Source organism: Scyliorhinus torazame, chromosome 3 (assembly GCF_047496885.1).
Source record: "Scyliorhinus torazame isolate Kashiwa2021f chromosome 3, sScyTor2.1, whole genome shotgun sequence".
NCBI classification, from domain to species: Eukaryota; Metazoa; Chordata; class Chondrichthyes; order Carcharhiniformes; family Scyliorhinidae; genus Scyliorhinus; species Scyliorhinus torazame.
This window is the reverse complement of record NC_092709.1, coordinates 38,355,417-38,376,275: the sequence shown is the minus strand read 5'-3', so window position 1 is coordinate 38,376,275 and position 20,859 is coordinate 38,355,417. Positions and strand designations below refer to the sequence as shown.

The 20,859-nt window shown below is 46.8% G+C and overlaps 1 long non-coding RNA gene across 1 annotated transcript in view; it reads right to left on the bottom strand.

Moving 5' to 3' along the window:
- Positions 1–804: 804 nt before the first annotated feature.
- LOC140409482 (uncharacterized) overlaps positions 805–20,859 on the bottom strand; it is a 75,032-nt gene continuing 54,977 nt past the window's right edge. Inside the window, exon 2 of the long non-coding RNA XR_011940349.1 lies at positions 805–2,323. This is a non-coding gene — a long non-coding RNA (uncharacterized lncRNA). The remainder of the gene's footprint in view (positions 2,324–20,859) is intronic.

Below are 20,859 nucleotides of genomic sequence, written 5' to 3'. Positions count from 1 at the left end.
ACAGTTTAGTGTTCAAAGTGGGATCATTCATTGGAGCTGTTTATTATAGCCTTGGATTCTATGGAGAATTGCTTCCTTGTTTTTATAATGGCTCGAAGGCAACTTTTACTCCAAGTCAAAAGTGTCAGTCGGTGATTGCTGTTTCTCCTTTTATCTTGTGTCGGAGCAACCATGGTACGTTTAGAATTCATTAATAATGAATGAACATGTTGAACAGCAGACAGCAGTCATTATACAAGGATTCTCTTAACTCTTTGATAAACCTCTTCCTTGAGTCACATGGAGGCCTGATGACATAACTCTCCAAAGCAAGCCATATATGACTGCCATCCTAAAGAACACAAAGACCCGTAAATTCCTGTAGTCAAAGTTAATGCATTTTGAATAAATTGCTACCCTTGTCATACCTAATTACATGGTGCATAAGCTACCAATAGGCTTATTGCATTAATACAGCAGCTAAGCTTAGCGTAAACATTGCAGTCGCCAGTCAGAATTGACCAGCTGCTGAAAGATGTACATTCCCCAGTTTAACTTGAACATGAACTATTCCACTGCCACAAGAAAGATATGCTAATTCTGCATCTTTATTCGAAAAGTATTTACCTGCACAGTTTGCTAAATAAATCAGTCATTTGTTTAGTTAGGGAGGTGTTGCTCTGTTTCTCTGGTTATAAGTATGGTGGTCAATATGGTCGCCTTCCTTAATCCTAATTATGTTTGCTTTAGAGTCACCAGGTATCTCTCGATACCGCCACAAGATTCAAACCCGAATACTGATCAAAGAGCCAATACACCAGTTAGTTAGTTCAAAGTCAATACTATTTATTTACACACACAGTAAGATCTACACATGCACAAAGTACTACAAACTAAACTATCTCTAACGCTAAAGCCTATACTTAGCTTCGGGTGCCCACTCAGTCAGAGGAACAATGGCCGTTGTTCGGATCTGAGTTTGTTGTGTTCGAAGTGGTACAGGAGAACAGGTAAGGTCGTCCGTCTGGTTGCGAGCGTTGACCTTGGACTTACTTGCTGCTGGTGTAGCTGGTGGATGGGTCTCTCCGCTTTGAGAGCCAATTCCAAGAGAGCGATTCTCTCTCAGGGCCTTCTTCTTATACCAGAAGGGGCTTCGCGTGCTTTTGGGCGGGCCTTGAACTTGGACCCAATTAATTGGGCCGTATCTTGGTCACTCGTATTGATCTTGACCAATAAAGGGGTGGGTGCCCTGATGGCTGGGCGGGTCCTATGTGGCCGTTGGCCTTGCTTTGTTTACACTTTCAGTATGGGGAACTGGCGCCAGAATGTCTGGAGCTGTATGGGTTGCTTGAGTGTCTTTCCTTTGTTCCCGGAGATGGGCCATTAATATGTTAAGTGCTCGACAGTTTCAGTCCCGTCTGGGAGCTGTCTCTTCAATATGCATACAGGCTCTGTGTCTGCTTGCTTTCTTAACATTGTCCGTAGTTCCCTACATTCATTGGGAGCATCCATTTTGTATTGTGAAAGTGGCCATCCCAGATGGCTACACACCCTCCTTGTGATCCTCAACACGAAGCATAAACGATCAAATTACTGCATCTTTTTCGTTCTCCTCCAAAGTCGGGCACCCATAAGCAAGGACAGGCACTACACTACTCTGTCCTATGGATTGAAACTTTTACCTAATTTACTTTATGTACACACATCATTATAAAATTCTATGGGGCGCTATGACATTCAGGCATGCATTACAAAATTAAAAAACTGGAACCTCAAACTGTCCTTAATCTAAACTATCCTTAATTAATCAAAAAAATTTACAACATTTTTAAATTCTTTTAAACTGTACAATAGCAGCAACACAACTTTCTCTGGCTTGGCAGTCAAGCACAGAGTTTGACATTTCTTTTATTAGAACAACAAACACACAAGAAAACGGATGTACTTTAATTCACTTAAAGGGGTTGGGGGGGGGGGGGGTTTGTTGAAGTCCGAAAATAGGGGATCTGAATGTGTATACCGGAGTGCGGGAGGCTTTCTTCCGCCATTTCCTGAGTCTTAGTGTCTGAACGACACTGCAGAGTATCGCAATTACTAGTAGTGATTCTACAACGTAGGACAGGGACCAGGTGATGAACTTGTCACACCAGGTCGGTGTATCGGTTACCATCTCGGGGTACAGTGTATGGCAGGGGTGGGAAACATTCACGGCCTGTGTGGTAGGGGTCGGGGGTAGCGTCCACGCGCAACTGGAGGGATCCCGCTAAGATCCAACTGTAGAGCATGACGGTTGTCTTCATCTTTTCTCCTTTCTTTCTCTTGTGGCTTCTGTGGTTCCGGGGTTCTATGGACACAAGCATAATTTCTGTTATTATCTTGTTTAAGATCTCGTATGTTTGTCTGTCTGTCCTTTTATTGCCAATTACACATTATAGTTGGTCACCATCTGTGACTCTCTCATTTTTTTTTTAAACTAAATATTTGGAACAAGACTTCGGAGAAAAATACTGACAGAGCGCGAGCCGTCTCGCAGCTTATGCGATCTACCATCCCAGTGTTTGAGGATGTAAATAGCATTTGGAAGCAACCTAAGGATTGCCGTAAACAAACAGAAGAGATTTGAACTAAAAGTGGCAAATGGGGTGCGTATGGGCCGCGGCGGGTAAGAATGGATGGAATCCCCGGGTAGGACGGTGATCAGTGCCATATGTGCTCTACCTGAGCGTAGCTGACCAGATGGGGGTCCTCAGGCAGGGCGGGGACCAGTGTCGTTTCTCCACTGCCTGAGCGACCGACAAGAACGATAAAAAATTGTGATCGTCGTGGGGGTTGCATTTGTTGCTAACTTTTACCTTCAAAGCAGAAGAGTAGCTTTGATCGCTTGTCTGTGGACAAACTTGTTCCATTAACTGCCAGTGAGCGTTAAAAGAGTGGTGGCGTGGGGCCATGAAAACTTTAAACGAACAAACAACATTTAACATTCACAATAACAAACAAACATACATAACAAACATGATGCAGGTTCCATTAGAAAGGGCACCGTAACTCTCCATCGGTTCCTTTTTACCAACATCTGGACACCTCATTGCTCTAAAGCGAACAGAGTCGCAAAGGGATTCGTTTGGTGGGAGTCAGACTCTATGTCATCATCTTCTCCTGGTTGCCATACTCTTGACTGGAGTAGTCGTGCTAAAGCTGCTTGGGGCGAATTGGGGTCCATCTAATCGTTCCGGATGAGTCTGAACGAATTGTCTCGGTGCCAGTATTTTGAATCAAGGTTGGAGCTGCTAGGGGTTAATCCATAATCGTCGGGCGGTGGGTCTGGGTCAGGGGCTTTAATATACGTTATCTCGAAGGGGTTGCTGGAATTATGTTCGGATCGCTGGGAATGGGGCCTGGTGCAGGGGTGTAATCGTAGCGTGGTGTGTTGGGGCTGTCGCTATCGCTGTCGCTGTCGCTGTTGGTTGGAGGAAGGGAGAGGCGGAGTTGTGCCTCTGGGGTGAAGTCGTAGTCGTGTCTGAGAACGGGCTGGACAGGTTGGGGGAGGGTAGGAATATGTCGTTCGTGGGTGGGGTGTGCTCATCTGCTGCTGCAAGTACGATGTGGTGTGACTGGTGCGTCTGCGAGCCATAAGCCTTAAGCTGGTTTATGTGGAACCACGCAGACTTGCCATTCGGATAGGTGATTTTGTATACAGAGGGGCTGACTTTATCAGAGATCCAGCAAATTTGGGGGAAAGGAATGAACTGTGGTTGTATAGGGATAGCATAACTTGCTGCCCTACTACAAAATCGGTGGCGTGTACTGTCTTATCAAACAAACTTTGCTTTGTTTCTTGCGGGTTCCAAGCCTAACGGCTGCTGCAAGCTGGGCTGCTTTCACATTTTCTAAAATCTGTTGTATTGCTTTCTCATGCATGAGAGCGGTGACTGCGGGGCTGGTCAAATCCAGTCCTAATAAATATTCTGTCCCTTTCATGGGGCATCCGGTCATGAGGGTGTGGGGGGTGTATCCTGTGGACATGGATACTGCGTTTCGAATGAACATTAATGCAAATGGGAGAACTGTGTCCCAGGTGCTGTTGTGTTGTTGCACCATTTTTCTGAGGGTCGCTTTTAAAGTTCTGTTCATTCTTTCTACCATGCCGCTTGATTGGGGGTGGTATGCAATATGGAATTTTTGTTTTATGCCAAAGATTGTAAGAACGTTGTTCATCACTCATCCTGTAAAATTGGAGCCTTGATCGGAATCTATATTGCATGGAAGTCCCCATCTTGAGAAGATGTGCTGAGTGAGGATTTTAGCTGTCGTTTTGGCTGTGTTTGTTCTGGATGGAAACGCGACCACCCATTTTGCGAAGGTGTTGATGACCATCAACACATACTTGAAACCATTCCTGCATGGGGGTAGGGGTCCTATATAATCGATTTGCAAGTTCGTCTAGGGGCCATTAATGGGGCGGGTGTGGCCTAGCTGACCTTTCTTTGCGTATCTGTCCAGATTGTTTTGGGTACAGATTAAGCAATTCTCAATGTAATGTGTAACATTAGTCTTTAAATCAGGCCACCAGCAGAGAGGTCTGAGGTGGGTGAGGGTAGCTTCTGTGCCTTGGTGCCCATGGTTGTCATGGAACTGACAAATAATTTGATTCCTGTTCTGGCTGGGGACTACATAAATTCCATCTTTTAAAATCACACCGTCATACGTGGTTAACGCATTTTTATACTTATCAGAAGGGGCTGGGAAGTTGCCTTTCAAAACTTCCCTGAGCTGTGTGTCTTCTTTTTGGGCCTGTGCTAAATCCTGAATGTTGGTCTGTGAGACCTGAACCGCGTGTACTGGAGCGCTTTCGGGGGGGGGGGTTCCAAAAGTGACCATGTCTGGAACCTGCTTTTGCTAGGGCATCTGCCTTAATGTTACCAGGGGGGGAAGAACGATGGTGGCTACGGACTTTGATAATTCCATATTCACGGTCTTTGGCTGTTCTCAGAATATGCTGGAGTAATGGGGCTGAGGGTAGGGGCTAAACGGTGACAAAATTCATAATGCTGAAGTGCAAAGGGACTTGGGAGTCCTAGTCCAGGATTCTCTGAAGGTAAACTTGCAGGTTGAGTCCGTAATTAAGAAAGCAAATGCAATGTTGTCAATCATCTCAAGAGGCTTGGAATATAAAAGTAGGGATGTACTTCTGAAGCTTTATAAAGCATTAGTTAGGCCCCATTTAGAATACTGTGAGCAATTTTGGGCCCCACACCTCAGGAAGGACATACTGGCACTGGAGAGGGTCCAGCGGAGATTCACACGGATGATCCCAGGAATGGTAGGCCTAACATACGATGAACGTCTGAGGATCCTGGGATTATATTAATTGGAGTTTAGGAGGTTGAGGGGAGATCTAATAGAAACTTACAAGATAATGAATGGCTTAGATAGGGTGGATGTAGGGAAGTTGTTTCCATTAGCAGGGGAGACTAGGACCCGGGGGCACAGCCTTAGAATAAAAGGGAGTCACTTTAGAACAGAGATGAGGAGAAATGTCTTCAGCCAGAGAGTGGTGGGTCTGTGGAATTCATTGCCACAGAGGGCAGTGGAGGCCGGGATGTTGAGTGTCTTTAAGACAGAGGTTGATAAATTCTTGATTTCTCGAGGAATTAAGGGCTATGGAGAGAGAGCGGGTAAATGGAGTTGAAGTCAGCCATGATTGAATGGTGGAGTAGACTCGATGGGCCGAATGGCCTTACTTCCACTCCTATGTCTTATGGTCTTATGGTCTTTCCGTCTGCAGAAACAAAACTTCTGGTTTCCCACAGGGGTAAGAATTTGGTTAAACTGCTGCAAACATATAAACTGTCAGAATATATGTCGGCTGGGGTCGGAAACGAGTCGGGGTGTTCTAAACGTACCCTTTGGCTGCCAGTTCTGCTGCCTGCGAGCCTAAATGTCCTGGCAATTTTAACAAAATCTCTTCCAGGGCGCGTCCCCGCCCGTCCTCCACAGAAATACCGCAACCGGTAATCCTTTTTCCGTTTAAAACTGTGGAGGAGCCATCCACATAGATTCTAAGGGGTGCGCATGTGTCTGTGGGCTGGGGTCTCTGGGGTGTAGTACCTGCTTTTGGGGGAGCTGACTTCGGTACAAAGGGTCCTGTATTGTGTTTAGTGGAGATGATTTCACACTCATGTGGGGTGCCTGCATAGTGTAAATTATCGGCTAGGAAAGTGTGGGTCTTTGTCCTCTTAACTTTCATGCCCCATCCCTGTAAGAGAAGGGTCCAACGGGCTGCGTGGATTTGGCTGATTGTGCCATCCTTAAGTCTACCACCAAGTAGGAGCTGTGTTGGGGTGCGTTCAGTGAGAATGGTGATGGGTTGAGTCCTCTAATGTAGGCGAAGTATTGTACTGCCCAAAAAACTGCGAGCAGGTGCCGTTCGCAGGCAGAAAATCCTTGCTCGACTGGATCTAATACGCGTGAGGCGTATGCCACGGGGCCTAATCGTTCATGTCGTTCCTGGAGGAGCATGGCCGAAAGGGTTCAGTCGGTAGTTGCAACCTCAATTGCGTACGGGGAAAGTGGATCTGAGACCTGTAATACAGGGGCTGTGCTGAGGGCTCTTTTTAATGCATCCACGGCATCCGTGTGTTGTGGAAGCCATTCCCAAGGTGCCTGCTTCTTGAGAAGTTCGGATAGGGGCGATGCTTTTTTGGCGAAACCGTCGATATGGTTTCTACAGTAGCCAACCAGTTCTAGAAATGACCGGAGGGCTGTGACGTTATGGGGCAGGGGTAATTTGACAATCGAGTCGATCCTTTTCTGCTCAATCTCGCGTTTGCCATGCGTGATTACTGTACGTAAGTAAATCACTTTTCCCTGTAAAATCTGGGTCTTCTTGGGATTTACTTTTCAGGCAATTTGTTTTAGGAGTCCTAAAAGTTCGGCGAGAAGCGAAATGTGCGCTCCCTTTGTGTCCGCCTATAGTAGCAGATCGGGTCGGGAAACTTTTGCTAATGCATTTGCCAGCTGTCGGTGGAAAATGGAGGGGGAATTGTGGAAGCCTTGTGGAAGGCACGTCCACGTATATTGCTGTCCCTGGAATGTGAATGCAAATTTTTATTGGCACGCTTTACCCAATGGAATGGACCAAAAGCCGTTGCTAATGTCCAAAACCGAATTTTTTTTTGACTGTAGTCCCTGATGAGCATGGTCTCGGGACTCGTGGCTATGGTGGGGGCTGCTGCAGGGGTTACTTGTTTCAGTTCCCGATAATCAATGGTCAGTCGCCATGATCCATCGTGTTTCCTGACGGGCCAAATTGGTGCATTATTCGAGGAGGCTATTGATCGAAGTATGCCTTGATCAAGCAAACTCTGTATCACTTTTGAGATTTCTCCCTCTGCTTCTTGGGGAAACCGTACTGCTTTTGGAGTCTGGGGTCGGGACCTGTAATATTCGCCAAGCCAGCGATCTTGCCACAGTCGTGCTTGTGCTGTGCAAATGCTGTTTTTTGTTGCTGCAGGACTTCCCTAACTTGTTTGTCCTGACTAATGGCTCGAGGGTCGAACCAGAAATCTCCTACTTCACTGATCCTCTTTTCATATTCTCCCACTGTGAGCGTGGCGGGGGCTCGTGCTGCCTTTGCCATTCTCCACACACATTTATTCACTGTCGAATGAGAGGTTGTGGGAGCTCATAAATTCAATGCCTAAAATGTGTTCGGCTGTCTGGGGTAGATCGACCAGAACTACGGGGTGATTTGTTTTAATGTTCCCTATCTGGATTGCTACAGGGGCTGTTATGTGTTCCTGCTGTAAATTCCCTGTAAAACCGCTGAGTGTAATGGTGTCTGTCGTGGGCCACGTGTCTCACTGAAACATTGTGAAGGAATTGAGCGTGGTGCAGGACCCTCCTGTGTCCCAAAGGAATTCTAAGGGGTGTCCCCGGACTGTGCCTGTCACTACTGGTCTACCGGAGTTGACCCAAAGGGTGTCGCAGACCCAAGTTAGGGAGCTCGAACACCATCAGTCGGTGCCGTTCATATCGGTGCTGTCTGCACGGGAGCTAATACTGTGGATTGGCTTTGCCCTATTCTTATTTCGGGTGCCTGTCTGTTGGTTTCCCTCTGCTTCTGGGGTGCTTGACATTCTCATGTGTAGTGTCCTAATTGGCCGCAATTAGAACACTCCTGGGATTTGGTTTGCTGTGGGCTGTTTCTTTCCTCATTTACCCAGGCGGGGTTCTGGTGCGTCCTAACTGGATGCATGTCTGCCTGTTCTTCCTCTGCTTTAACAAATGCTGTTTTGCCTTGGATGGACTGTTCCCAAGCACGGGACAATCTCTTTAAAACCCATTTTTCATTGTGGGCCTCGTCTGAGGGGTCGTAATTTGCGCAAGCTCTCTGTCCTGCCTCTGTTGCATGAGAGACTAGGATGCGGGTCCATTTGGCCATATTATCTGGGGAAAAATGGGCGCGGGCTAACTCTCCAAACACTGCAGTAAAATGTATCCACAAGCATCCAGCAAACGCTGTGGGGTACTCTGTCTTCTTTTGCCTACACTTGTTTAGGCCTTCTACCGGGTCTCTTCTGTTATAGCCGATCGCATCTAGGATTGCTGTATGCATTTCTTGGAGTATGCCTCCTCCTACATTTTGTGGGTCGGGAAGTGCTGCCATGACAAGGGTCGAGGCTCAAAACTGTGAGCTTCACTTGCTGCTTTTCATCCAGGCCGTACATGGTCGCCTGTTGTTTTACCCTTGCAAAGAACTGGTGGGAGTCCGATGTGGGTAGGAATGGTGCTATTTTATCACACCCGTCCCGTAATTGAGTGACGGTTAATGGGGTAGTGTATAGGAAATCTGGGTCTCCTGCTGTTGTGGCCCTGCGCTGTATGGTTACAGGGTTCGTAGGGGTGTGTTCTGCCTGTGCAGTCGGGGGTTGGGGCGCTTTTCGTTTCTGATGTCTGTCCTGTGTACATGTGCCATGTACATATCTGTGGGCAATCTCGTTTAACTCCTGCCAATCAGTGCCATTTTCTTGGTCTAACTGGGGTCCAAATGTGTCCTGGAACCAATTCTGAACAGAAAGCAGAGATGGCAATTCTGCAATTTGCTTCCGGCACTTTGCGTGATCTACCGAGCTCTGCCTTTGTTCCGTCGTGGAAGTGTGGAGTGCTCGTAGGGCTGCTTTTAAGTCGTTACACTGTTTCTGCAACTGCTCAAGCTGTTGTTCTGTTTCCTGTCTTACCAACACCGCGCATTGCGTGTCTTGGTAGACTTTGTCATATTGGGACTGAAAGCTGCTCAAATGGGCGAAACAAGATTGGTGTGCCCGCTTGGCATCCGCCATCTCCTTGTCCCTCGCCGCTAACTGCTCTCTTAGTTCCTTGTTCTCTTTCTCATACCCACTCACATCTCCTTCGCTACTCTTGTCTCTCTCCTCAATCTCTCTCTACGGAGCGTCCTAACAACCTCCTCTGGGCCTCGCAATTGTGCCAAGCAGGACACGATTGCCATCGGCTTGCGAGCTTTCCCTAAGCTCTTCCTATGGATCTCTGTCAGGTTCTCCCACCAAGTATACCCTATACGTCCGGGGCCTGTTTCATCGTTCGTGCAAAATTCACTCCAAAGGGGCCATCCTTTCCCTTTGAGATATTTTCTGATCTCCTCGTCCCATACGGGACACTGTCCTACTCTGTTGGTCGCTGAACCTCGAATTCCTGGGGGTTCACAAAGTGTTCCATTGCCTTCATTGCCATTTTTCTCGCTATCTCTGGGGTCACTACTGAATTTGGAACAGGGGGTGATAAAGTGATGATGTAAACACGGGTATGGCTTACGCTAATTTCCGGCCTACAAAACTCCTGACAGTTTTACGCAACAAAATCTCTCAGGTTTACCTTATATCCCTGTTAGTACGCATGCAAATAACACACTTCCGAATCTTGGAGGTTTGATCAGTATTGGTTCTTACACTTGTGGTTTTTCTGTTTCCAATTGGATTCTAATTCAAATTTGGGTTCTCTCGGAGTGACTAGGCCACTTCTAGGTCGAGTCCTGTCAGATGTCGCCTGTAATGTTGCTCTGTTTCTCTGGTTATAAGTATGGCGGTCAATATGGTCACCTTCCTTAATCCTAATTATGTTTGTTTTAGAGTCGCCAGGTATCTCTCGATACCGCCACAAGGTTCAAACCCGAATACTGATCAAAGAGTTAGTTAGTTCAAAGTCACTACTATTTATTTGCACACACAGTAAGATCTACACATGCACAAAGTACAACAAACTAAACTATCTCTAACGCTAACTCCTTTACTTAGCTTCGGTTGCCCACTCAGTCAGAGGAACAATGGCCGTTGTTCGGATCTGAGGCTGTTGGATTCGAAGTGGTACAGGAGAACAGCTAAGGTCGTCCATCTGGTAGCGAGCATTAACCTTGGACTTACTTGCTTCTGGTGTAGCTGGTGGAAGGGTCTCTCCGCTTTGAGAGCCAATTCCAAGAGAGCGATTCTCTCTCGGGGCCTTCTTCTTATACCAGAAGGGGCTTCGCGCGCTTTTCGCAGGCCTTGAACTTGGCCCAATTAATTGGGCCGTATCTTTGTCACTCGTATTGATCTTGACCAATAAAGGGGTGGGTTGCCCTGATGGCTGGGTGGGTCCTGTATGGCCGTTGGCCTTGCTTTGCTTACGCTTTCGGTTTGGGGAACTGGCGCAGGGATGTCTGGAGCTGTATCGGTTGCTTGAGTGTCTTTCCTTTGTTCCCGGAGATGGGCCATCAGTATGTTAATTGCCCTACAGTTTCAGTCCTGTCTGGGAGCTGCCTTCCCAATACGCATACAGGCCCTGTGTCTGCTTGCTTTCCTAACATTGTCCATAGTTCCCTATATTCATTGCGAGCAACCATTTTGTATTCTGGAAGTGGCCATCCCAGATGGCTTCAAAGGCAAGCTAACTGTGATTAAGAGCTACACTCTCTAATGCAAAGTTTTGGAGACAACCAAAACTTCCCCACATGGGAGGAAAATCAAGCTGTGGAGTGCTGAATAGCGTCTTCCAACAAAGAACTTAATTTTTAAAAATATGAAACAAATGTAATTTTAATTAAGTAATCTTGTTGCTTTTTGGAGTTCTTTTAATTCCCAAATCAGCCTTGCAGGCATTGTTTCCTGTTCCCACAATAAGCAGCCATGTGTTTATCTTGTGGTATCTTTTCAAATGCTGAATGCCTCGGATCATTGATTGGAATTAAGAATACTTAAAGGTATTTAAACAACGCTATCACCTTTGCTTCATTTCTTTTGCCAGCACACAGTCTTAAAAATGTTACCATAATAATCAGCTAACAGAGTGAGACGGAATGACATCTGTTTGTATCTATTTAAATATATAATAAAGCTGCCACTGCCGATCAGCAATTCGTTATCCAACTTAAACGCGTCTCTTAAGTTCCTCCAATAAAACCTAGCAAGGCCACTGGCCACTGAATGAACTAGATCAATTTTGAGGCATACTGAAGACTGAGGTGCAGGTAAATCTCTGGATAGTTGAAATCATATAAGGAAACATTTTGCAATTTTACTTTCAGATGTGTTCACAAGTTATAAGATAGAGGTGCAGAATTAGGCTATTTGGCCCATCAAGATTGTTCTGCCATTCAATCATGGCTGATCTGTTCCTCATCCCCATTCTCCTACCTTCTCTCCATAACCCTTGATCTTCATATTAATCAAGAGATCCCTTATTGATCATGAACTCCATATTTGTGCTTGGGGTGCTGTTACCTACAGTGCTGCAGACCAAGAGTTGAGTGGTGAAATTCGTTCTTTCTTCGAACACATGAACTAGGAGCAGGAGTGGGCAATTTAGACTCCCGAGCCCGCTCCACCGCTCGTTACGATAATGGCTAATCTCATCCTCGCCTTAACTCCACCATCCTGCCTGTTCTCCATAACCCTACAACCCATTACCAATTAAAAATCTGTGTTCTGCGACTTCTGGGCACTTTGACTTCCGAAAACCTGCGAAGAACATTGGTATTGAGGCGCAGTCGACTGGCCTTTTGTCAGTAATTTGAACTCCAATTATTCCTTTGTTTGAGGAAATGCTGAAGCAATTCACCTCCATCATCATGGGGTGCACATTTGTACTTACAATTTTCTATATGCTACATTGTAATTGCATGCATGGCAGAATGGAAGGTTAGGCATTTCACGTGGGGATGAAAAAATACCTCCAGGACCAATAATAATTTAGATAAAGCCCGTTTCAGCTACCTTGATCAAAATATCAGTCTATGTTCTTGTGAAAGAGGACTTCAAAAGTTTGTCTGTGGGTCATCCTGTTATTAAAAAAGACCTATCAATTTTTCAGTGCTAGTGTATTGGAGTTAAATTGCCAGGTCATGTTCGGTGTGATGGGGTGCACTATCAGTTCTGCTACCAATGTTATGATTTCTGAGCTGGATGAATCCTCCTTTTGATCTGAAGCTTTTTCACTTATTTTAGATTTGGAACCCAAGAATTGTCCTCAAAGTTTCCTAGAGTCAACCTGTCTTCATGGATCACATACCAGCACCTTGGACTCTGCCTGTTCTCCTGAATTAAGATCGATCCCAAACGTTCTCATGTTTGATTCATGTGTCAGAGGGACACACTTTTCCAATTTGGAACCAATTGTGGAATACCTGCTATGATTTTACCGGGCTGGTAGGTCAGGACCAAAAGCAGGTCCCAAGCCTGCATGGTTAGGCAATGGGACTGTGGTGGCAATCTTCCCGGTGGCAGCCTCATAATTAGACACTACCAGGCCTGCCATCCAATTGTGCATAGTTGGCTGGCATCCATATTATGAGCTCAATCAGTGGGCTACCAGCTCTTCATCAGGAGAGGTGGTCACTGATGAGGCTGCAAAGAGAACAAGAAAGTGCCTCCATTATCACCAAGGATTATGGAAAACCTTTTTCTCAGTGTTTGGAGTGGAAATATCTTGGCATTGGGACTATGAGGATGACCACTGCAGCCTGGGGCCCTCTCGTTGGGCCACTTCGCTGCAGAAAAAATGTCAGTGGCATGGTAAAATGGCCCTTAACTCAATCTTTAATTGCCTAAATTAGCTGCCTGCTTCTAGATGGCAGAAAACCGAGCATGCTGCCAATCTCACCATTGTTACATGGCCCAGTGACAGGGCTGTAACAGTGAATCCTCCTGACATAGCTTCATTACATTTCACTGCTCCCGCAGATCTGTATTTGTCTTAGTGTCGGAAGGGAGCTATCATGAGCAAAGTTATTGAACAAAACACCGGTACCCACCCGATAAAGTCGAACAGTCTCTAGTTATAGCCTTTGCACAAAAAGCAGGACAAAGCTAGCATGGCCAATTACCCAGTAATTGTATGCTCTTAATCTTCATCAAAGTGATGGAAGATGCCATTGACAATGCTGAGACATGACACCTCGCCAACAACCTGCTCGCCAATGCTGAGTCCACACTTGTGAATAGATCTGAATTCCAGAAGCGAGGTGTAAGTTGACATAAAGGCAGCATTTGTCTCAGTGTGACATTAAGGAGCCCAATAAGTTATAATTTAATGGGAATCATGGGGAAAACTCTATAATGCCTGGAGTCATACCGAGCATAAATGAAGATGGTTGTGGCTGTCAGAAGTCAATCATCGCAGTGAATTCAGTGGACGATCCAAAAATTGGATTTACGCTACTGTGAATATTCTGCAGAATCTTCTGCTGGGGTCTACCATGGCAGATCGGGAAACCCACTGGTGGTCACTGTGAAACTGATTTGTATTCCACTCATGGGATGCAAATGATGGCCTGAACGGAATATCCCTGCCCACTTGCCTGATTCTCTGGGATGTCAGTGAGAAAACACACTGGTCCAGAACATGTGCAGAAGTCGGGACTGACATGATGAAGGCCTGGGGCTATCTCGGAAGTTAAAGATGGAGGCTGCCAGCAACCCTGGATCCTGGAACGCCACAGCAGTAGGTGGGGAGGAGCATCTATCAGGTGAATCCAGTGTCTACACAGTACCAGGGTCCCAGGTTCGATTTCTGCCTTGGATCACTGTCTGTGCGGAGTTTGTACGTTCTCCCAGTGTCTGCGCAGGTTTCCTCCGGGTGCTCCGGTTTCCTCCCACAAGTCCCAAAAGACGTGCTGTTAGGTGAATTGAACATTCTGAATTCTCCCTCTGTGTACCCGAACAGGCACCGGAATGTAGCGACTAGGGGATTTTCACAGTAACTTCATTGCAGTGTTAATGTAAGCCTTGTTGTGACAATAAGGATTATTATTATTATCGAGGAGGTCAATCGTCCAGTCTCAGAGTGTCCATGGAGATCCATCTTCTTTCTTCAGGAGGTCCATCTTCCTTTTTCAATGGTGGGTCAGTGATTGGCATTTCAACATGGCACCCACATACAATAGCAGGACACTCTCAATCAAGCCTGCCCTACCACGGAATATGGTGCTAAACTCCCAAATGCATTATTAATTAGTTGGGGCAGGAAGATTTGGTGCGGTTTCTCATTGCCCTCCACAGCGGGAAACACTCCCTGCCCCCGCCCTCTCGCCCATGGGACTTAGGCACAGATAAGAGAATGTGTTTATTTAGGAGGGTGTTTTCTGTCCAAGCCTCCAGCTTTTATCGGTGTTATGGAGTTGAAGATGTTTGATTCGTGTCCAGAGGGTGTTTCATAGAAATATGTGACAAGTTGAGGGTCTTGAAGGTCCCTTTGGATGGGGAGGTGTAAATTGCTGCTCATTTCTCTGCAGTTTGCTGTTTCCTGTCGAATGGAGGGAATGGAGGGAGGGGTATTTGAGAGGACAGGTAACCACTGAGCTGGAGTTGATCTCAGTGGTCCAGAGATTATTCTCATTACTGAGTGAAGTTGTGTGCCAGTGTGTTTAATGTGCGGCCTACAAAAGGTGTACAGTACTTAGCTGTTGAGAAAACAAAGGCTATGGTATCAATATAAAGGATGGTGATTTCGGCACCCCCAGCTTATGCCAGTGACCTTACGGATGATAATCACTTGTGCTTTCCTCTTTTCAGCAGTCTTTTGGTGTTGGTGATGGAAAGTTTAGAAGTGGTCTAGAGTCACTCCAAGATAGGAGAGCGTCAAGTTATGCTGCAGTTTTTATCCACAGAAGGTCAAATTTAGAGCGTTGTATGCACTGCAACTTTCAAGGTGGAATGCAGAGACCATGGAGTTGGCTGCTTTGGTTGCAGTATCCATCAGACTGATAAGTGTAACCCCCCCCGCAGCAGCACTATGGGTGTACCTACACTGTAGCAATCCAAGAAAGCAGCTCACCATCACCTTCTCAAGGACAATTAGGAATGGGCAATTAATGCTGGCTTAGCCAGCGATGCGATGCCTACATTACATTAATGAATAAAAGAAGATAACATCCATGCCACCCACGTGCTGGGTAATGATCATCCCTATTAAGAGAGAGTCTAGCTACTTCTATTTGACATTCATTGACGTTCCCATAATTAAATACACCATCAACTTTCTGGGACTTACCATTGCACAGGAACTTAACTGGAACAACCAGTTCTATGGCTGTAAAGACAATTCCGAGACTGGAAATTTTGTGGTGAGGAACTCATCCCCTACCCCCCCCCCCCCCCCCCCCCCCCCCCCCGGAGCCTGTTCACTCTGAGACACAATTAAGGAGCATGACAGGATTCTCTTCCCTTGCCTGGATAAGTACATCTTCAACAACACTCAAGAAACTGCACACCATCCTGGACAAAGCAGCCCAATTCTTTGTCACTCAATCCATCACCTTAAACTTTGAGTCCCTGCATCACTAGCAGACATTGTCTGTTCTGTGCACCAGGTATAAGATGCACTGCAGAAACTCAGCAGGACTTCTTCCACAGCACCTTGCGAACTCATAAACTCAATCATCTAAAAGAACTGCATGGTAACACCACCACCTCCAAGTTTACATAAAGGGGCATCGTCCTGACTTGAGAATATATATGTGTGATGAATGGTTATTGTATTACTGTACCCTCACCATCATGTAAGGTGATGTCCCCTTTAAGACCGGGCTTGGAACCCTGGGGACTCCGCCTCTGGCTCCACCCACCTGGGAGTCGTATATAAGGGGCTGCCTTGCAGACGGCACCCAGTAAGCACCCGTCTCGGCACCAGGCTAGTTCTTAGCTTATTAAAGTCTTCTTTACCGTTTTACTCTCTAGCGTCGTTATTGAGGGTACAACAATTTAATAAGCTAAACTACATCAGGATGGACGCAGGCCTAAAACCAGAGAAGCTCAATCTGGAAGCACGGCCACCGGAGGTAAAGGAAATTTTTCAATACTAGCTCCGATGCTTCGAGGCCTACCTGGGCTCCTCAGAGACTCCCATCCTGGGGCCACGCAAGCTGAGCCTACTCCACGCCCGGGTGCATCACAGAATCTCAGCCATGCTCGAAGAGGTGACTAGCTACGAAGAGGCGATCGAGATACTACGCAAGCGGATTGTTAAACCCATCAACGAGGTACATGCCCGGCATCTGCTCTCTACCTGCCGGCAGCGCTCGGGGGAAACGCTAGACGAATTCGTAGAAAAACTCACTGCGCTCGCCAGGAACTGTAATCATCAGGATGTGATGGGGGAAATCCATATGAACCTGCACATCAGAGACGCTTTTGTGTCCGGCATCCACTCAACCTACATCCGGCAGCGACTACTCGAAAACGGAGCAAAAGACCTCCAGGACACGCTAACGCTCGCCACCTCGCTGGATGTGGCCCGACATAATTTAGCCACGTACCCCGCGGACCCAGCGAGCCCCCATCGGACTTCCCCAGACTCGCCCACATTACGGGCCTGCGCCGCGCGGTGGCTCGCCCAGACCGGTGGCACACCGTGCTATTTCTGTGGGCAGGGCCAGCACCCGCGCCCACGCTTCCCAGCCCGCTCCGCCGTCTGCAGCGACTGCGGGAAGAAGGGGCATGTTGCGAGGGTCTGCCTGGCCAGGCCCAAGGGCCAGGTACACAAAGAACAGCAGGCCCAAGAATCAGGCTCACAGGCCCGCAGGCCTCGCAACGTGGCTGCTAGCAGACATTGGCTGTTCTGTGCACCAGGTACAAGATGCACTGCAGCAACTCAGCAGAACTTCTTCCACAGCACCTTCCGAACTCATAAACTCAATCATCCAAAAGAACTGCATGGTAACACCCCCACCTCCAAGTTTCCCTAAAGGGGCATCGTCCTGGCTTGAGAATATATATGTTTGCTCCTTCATTGTCACGGGACATACACCCTGGAGCACCTTGCCTAATTGCACTGTACCAGCACGACGCAGATTGCAGCAATTCAAGAAGACTGTCCTGTCCTCCAAGGCACTCCTTTTGAAATTTATTTTCTTTTGTGAACATTTTAAAACAAAGTTGTGCCACCTTGTGTTAAATTGGGAAAGAGGAAAGAAAAAATGCACAGAACAGTACAGAGTAGCCTTAGCTGGAAAGAAGATTAAACCACTTGTAGGCCTGAAGGATTATTCACCGAATCTTTAGAGTATAAAAGAAGGCCATTCAGCCCATTATGGCTGCACTGGCTCTCTGAAAGATCTTTCTATCTAGCTAACAGATAATGCCAAACTCCTGTTTGATTATATCTGTGAAAGTTCCCATCACTGGGATTAGCACCAATGTTATGGAAAGTTATCAGGCACAAATTAGTTTCTTCACCTGACAAGTTAATGACGCAATGATGTAAATTACCTCAAAAAGCATCGTCAAAATACAACATCATTCTTTTCTGGAGCATTTGCACCTGCTGGGATCCTCTTGGCTTGGCAGTTGAATGCAAACATTTTTTCCATGTTCTCATTTCAGCATTGTCTCTTTTTTGTATTTCCTGCCAAGGCCTTCTGTTGGTTCAGATAGCTATCTTGCTGCCTTCTCCTCGGCCTTTTTCCAAGCATGTGGATTGTACAATAAGCACCATCTGCAACTCTGTGGAGCATGCCTTTTGCGTTTTCTGTGCTTTTATGCTGTGATTGTCTAATTAGTGCATCTGGATTATTGCCCATTTGATGTTTTGTAGACATCAGGAGACTCATTTTCTGCTAGTTATGGTGCTCGCTTGTTGGAGGTCTCGACAAGTGGCTTAACTTTCCATTCTGCAAGTCACATGCTTGCATGGGTAGCAGCTGACAACGCTGAAGAACAAATAGCTGTGGAGCATCACCTCCATTAACTCCGGTCCTCGTCTTCAGTACACTACTTGTGAAGTTGTGTAATGGCTCAAGAATCTGTATAGAAAGGACAGATTTTCTGATGCAGTGCTGTTTCAGGTACTGTGGTACTCTGAATAGGAGAAACACAAATATAATCAGTAAGATCTCAGAGTTAAATGAAACGGTGTTAACATTCAGTGTGAATTCTGAAACTTGCCACAACAAAGGAGCTGGTGAATATGTTTTGCGGCTTGTTGATTGGAGCATTTAACCTCTTCAGACATCATGGAAACTACTTTTCTCCCCTTTCCAGAATGCCATTTGAGGTTTGAGCCCTTTGTTTGGCCCCAAGTAAGTCATCTTAATGATTTGACCATATAAACTAAATGAGAGACCCAAGGCAGAAATCCACCCACTTCCTGCTCCCCCCCACCCCCACTGTGGTTTTTCTGGCGATTGAGGTGGCTCACCATTGGCTGCTGCCAGGGTCTTCCAGTCCCGCAAATGTCAATGGCATTTTGCATTTTCCACTAGTATGAAAAAGTACAAGTCCTATCGCACTCTGAAAGCTCAACGCTATCCCAGACTAATCAGCCCACTTGATTTCACAAATACGCCCTCTGAAACATTCAGCCCTTTTACCTGCACACTGGCAACAGTATGTGCCGAATACAAATGGCAGTGCAGAAGCTAAACAATGCTCCTACTACTGCCCTTGAAAAGCTGCAACATCTGTCACATAACTGAACAAGCGCAGTAGATGCAGAGAAACAACCCCACTTGCAAGTTCCTCTCTAAATCGCGCACTGTCATCAGTTGGAAATATATTGCCATTCCTTCACTGTCACTAGCTCAAAGTCTAGGAGCTGATGTGTTGGGTAAGCTGGGTCTGCGAGGACTGCGTTTACTGTAGCAGAGAGACAGGCTTCCAACACTTGAAGAAATGCACTCTATTTTATTAAACTCTTAACTATTAAACATGCTTGAACTGTGGTTGACACTATGCTGAGTTGACTGGAGACCTGAGGCTAACCTGACCAGACTATCTTACTACCACATGGTGGATGTTCTAGTTGTTGCTCACAAGCTCTGACTGTCTCAGAGGCTGCATCCCAAGAGAGCGGGAAAACTAGTGCCCCCTGGTTATATAGTGGCCGTGTCCTGTCTGGTGATTGGCTGCTGTGTTCTGTATGTTCCTTGGTCATCCTTTGTGTCACTCACTGTCTGTCTGTGCACCATCATAAACTTGTGTGTATATTATGACATCTCCCCCCTTTCAAAAAATGTGTGTATGTGTCAATAAATAGTGGGTGTGTGTATGAGCCTGACGATGTACAAAGTATGTGAGCGTATTTACATGAGTAGGAACTGAACTATATACAAAATACGTGAACATATTTACATGGGAAGGTGTCCAGTGCAGATAGAGTGCATCCAACAAATTAGGAAGAAACAATATGTACAGATGTGTAAACGAAGCACAAGGCAATGCAACATTCAGTCTATAAGTTCAGTCTCTGTGGCGGGCGACGAATTCTGGTTGACCGCCTCAAGGGTGGGTCAGGGGCCGCCTGCACTGGAATGGGCGGAGCTACGTCCAACATAGATGGTGGCAAAAGAAACAGCAGATCAGTGACCTCTTGGAAGGGTGTGTCCTGAAGAATCAACAGGCGAGGTGGGATATCACGTTCATGTGGCGAGTGTGGAAGCAGCCACAGTGCCCGCCTATTAAGGCGAAGAAAAGAGCCATCATGCATGCGAACGAGAAATGATCTGGGGGCCACTTGCTTGACCACCACAGCTGTGGCAGACCAGCCACCGTCAGGGAGCTGAACACGAACTCGGTCAGCAGGGACCAGAGCAGGGAGATCTGTGGGCATCATACGCCGACTTGCATTGGGCCCGAGACAGTTGCATTCTTTGCAGGACCGGAAAATTGTCAAAGTCCGGGACGTGGATAGCTGGCACCATCGTCCGTAGTGTGCAGTTCATTAGCAGCTGTGCTGGGGACAGGCCAGCAGACAAAGGAGTCGCCCTGTATGCTAGCAGTGCCAGGTGAAAATCTGAACCCGAATCAGCAGCTTTACACAACAGTCGTTTTACAATGTGTACCCCCTTTTCTGCTTTCCCATTTGACTGGGGGTAGTGGGGGCTTGAAGTGATGTACGTGAAACTGTACCGTCGGGCAAAATCCGTCCACTGCTGACTGAAGAAGCACGGGCCATTATCTGTCATCACTGTAAGTGGAAAGCCATGATGGGCAAAGGTCTCTTTGCACGCCCTGATGACTGTTGCTGATGTGAGGTCATGCAGTCTGACCACCTCGGGGTAATTTGAAAAATAGTCCACGAGGAGGACGTTGTCCCGGCCTTTTGCGTGGAAGAGATCAATGCCAGCCTTGGTCCATGGGGACAACACCAGTTCATGCGGCTGCAAAGTCTCTTTCGGCAGAGCCGGCTGGAACAGTTGGCACTTTGGGCAATTTAGGACAGTGTTGGCGATGTCGTCATTAATGCCAGGCCAATATACTGCCTCTCGGGCTCGCCGGCGACACTTTTCCACACCCAGATGACCCTCGTGGAGTTGGCCGAGGACGAGCTCTCGCATACTCTGTGCTATTACAATCCTGTCCATTTGGTTAGTATGCCATCGACCACTGCCAGGTCGTC